The sequence below is a fragment of the Lolium rigidum genome, chromosome 3, assembly GCF_022539505.1.
Source record: "Lolium rigidum isolate FL_2022 chromosome 3, APGP_CSIRO_Lrig_0.1, whole genome shotgun sequence".
NCBI lineage: Eukaryota > Viridiplantae > Streptophyta > Magnoliopsida > Poales > Poaceae > Lolium > Lolium rigidum.
In genome coordinates, this window is record NC_061510.1 from 78305862 (window position 1) to 78308860 (window position 2999).

The following is a 2999-nucleotide window of genomic DNA, read 5'->3' on the forward strand; positions in this document are numbered from 1 at the left end:
ACCCCGGGCGTTGATTTCGTCCAATTCCGAGAATATTTCTTTACTAGGATTTCGAAACCAAAAACAGCGAAATAACAGAATTGGCACTTCGGCATCTTGTTAATAGGTTAGTTCCAGAAAATGCACGAATATGACATAAAGTGTGCATAAAACATGTAGATATCATCAATAATGTGGCATGGAACACAAGAAATTATCGATACGTCGGAGACGTATCAGCATCCCCAAGCTTAGTTCTCCTCGTCCCGAGCAGGTAAAACGATAACAAAGATAATTTCTGGAGTGACATGCCATCATAACCTTGATCATACTATTTGTAAACATATGTAATGAATGCAGCGATCAAAACAATGTATATGACATGAATAAACAAGTGAATCATAAAGCAAAGACTTTTCATGAATAGTACTTCAAGACAAGCATCAATAAGTCTTGCATAAGAGTTAACTCATAAAGCAATAAATCAAAGTAAAGGTATTGAAGCAACACAAAGGAAGATTAAGTTTCAGCGGTTGCTTTCAACTTATAACATGTATATCTCATGGATAATTGTCAACATAGAGTAATATAATAAGTGCAATATGCAAGTATGTAGGAATCAATGCACAGTTCACACAAGTGTTTGCTTCTTGAGGTGGAGAGAAATAGGTGAACTGACTCAACATAAAAGTAAAAAGAATGGTCCTTCATAGAGGAAAGCATCGATTGCTATATTTGTGCTAGAGCTTTTATTTTGAAAACATGAAACAATTTTGTCAACGGTAGTAATAAAGCATATGTATCATGTAAATTATATCTTACAAGTTGCAAGCCTCATGCATAGTATACTAATAGTGCCCGCACCTTGTCCTAATTAGCTTGGACTACCGGGATCATCGCAATGCACATGTTTTAACCAAGTGTCACAAAGGGGTACCTCCATGCCGCCTGTACAAAGGTCTAAGGAGAAAGCTCGCATTTTGGATTTCTCGCTTTTGATTATTCTCAACTTAGACATCCATACCGGGACAACATAGACAACAGATAATGGACTCCTCTTTAATGCACAAGCATGTGGCAACAATTATTATTCTCATATGAGAGTGAGGATATATGTCCAAAACTGAAACTTCCACCATGAATCATGGCTTTAGTTAGCGGCCCAATGTTCTTCTCTAACAATATGCATGCTCCAACCATTAAGGTGGTAGATCTCTCTTACTTCGGACAAGACGGACATGCATAGCAACTCACATGATATTCAACAAAGAATAGTTGATGACGTCCCCGTAAACATGGTTATCGCACAACAAGCAACTTAATAAGAGATAAAGTGCATAAGTACATATTCAATACCACAATAGTTTTTAAGCTATTTGTCCCATGAGCTATATATTGCAAAGGTGAATGATGGAATTTTAAAGGTAGCACTCAAGCAATTTACTTTGGAATGGCGAAGAAATACCATGTAGTAGGTAGGTATGGTGGACACAAATGGCATAGTGGTTGGCTCAAGTATTTTGGATGCATGAGAAGTAATCCCTCTCGATACAAGGTTTAGGCTAGCAAGGCTATTTGAAATAAACACAAGGATGAACCGGTGCAGCAAAACTCACATAAAAGACATATTGTAAACATTATAAGAATCTACACCGTCTTCCTTGTTGTTCAAAACTCAATACTAGAAATTATCTAGACTTTAGAGAGACCAATTATGCAAACCAAATTTTAGCATGCTCTATGTATTTCTTCATTAATGGGTGCAAAGTATATGATGCGAGAGCTTAAATATGAGCACAACAATTTCCAAGTATTAAATTATTCAAGAAATTTTAGAATTACTACATGTAGCATTTTCCAATTCCAACCATATAACAATTTAACGAAGAAGAAACTTCGCCATGAATACTATGAGTAAAGCCTAAGGACATACTTGTCCATATGCAACAGCGGAGCGTGTCTCTCTCCCATACAAGTGAATGCTAGGATCCATTTTATTCAAACAAAACAAAAACAAAAACAAACCGACGCTCCAAGCAAAGCACATAAGATATGACGGAATAAAAATATAGTTTCGGGGAGGAACCCGATAATGTTGTCGATGAAGAAGGGGATGCCTTGGGCATCCCCAAGCTTAGACGCTTGAGTCTTCTTAGAATATGCAGGGGTGAACCACCGGGGCATCCCCAAGCTTAGAGCTTTCACTCTCCTTGATCATGTTGTATCATCTCCCTCTCTTGATCCTTGAAAACTTCCTCCACACCAAACTTAGAACAACTCATTAGAGGGTTAGTGCACAATCAAAATATACATGTTCAGAGGTGACACAATCATTCTTAACACTTCTGGACATTGCATAAAGCTACTGGACATTAATGGATCAAAGAAATTCATCCAACATAGCAAAAGAGGCAATGCGAAATAAAAGGCAGAATCTGTCAAAACAGAACAGTTCGTATTGACGAATTTTACTGGGGCACCAGACTTGCTCAAATGAAAATGCTCAAATTGAATGAAAGTTGCGTACATATCTGAGGATTACTCACGTAAATTGGCATAATTTTCTGAGTTACCTACAGAGAAAACAGCCCAGATTCGTGACAGCAAAGAAATCTGTTTCTGCGCAGTAATCCAAATCTAGTATGAACTTTACTATCAACGACTTTACTTGGCACAACAAAACACTAAACTAAGATAAGGAGAGGTTGCTACAGTAGTAAACAACTTCCAAGACACAAAAATAAAAACCAAGTACTGTAGTAAAAACATGGGTTGTCTCCCATAAGCGCTTTTCTTTAACGCCTTTCAGCTAGGCGCAGAAAGTGTGTATCAAGTGTTATCAAGAGATGGTGCATCGTTATCATGAGCTCCCCCATCCGTAGTGGTACTAAGGGCTTTGTCAATTTTAGGCCTATAATAATACTTCTTTGGTTTAGGCACTTTAGAGACATATATAAACTTTTGCTCCTTACCCACATAAGCTTTCTCCTTATATTTAAGAGAAGAAAATGTTGAACCCA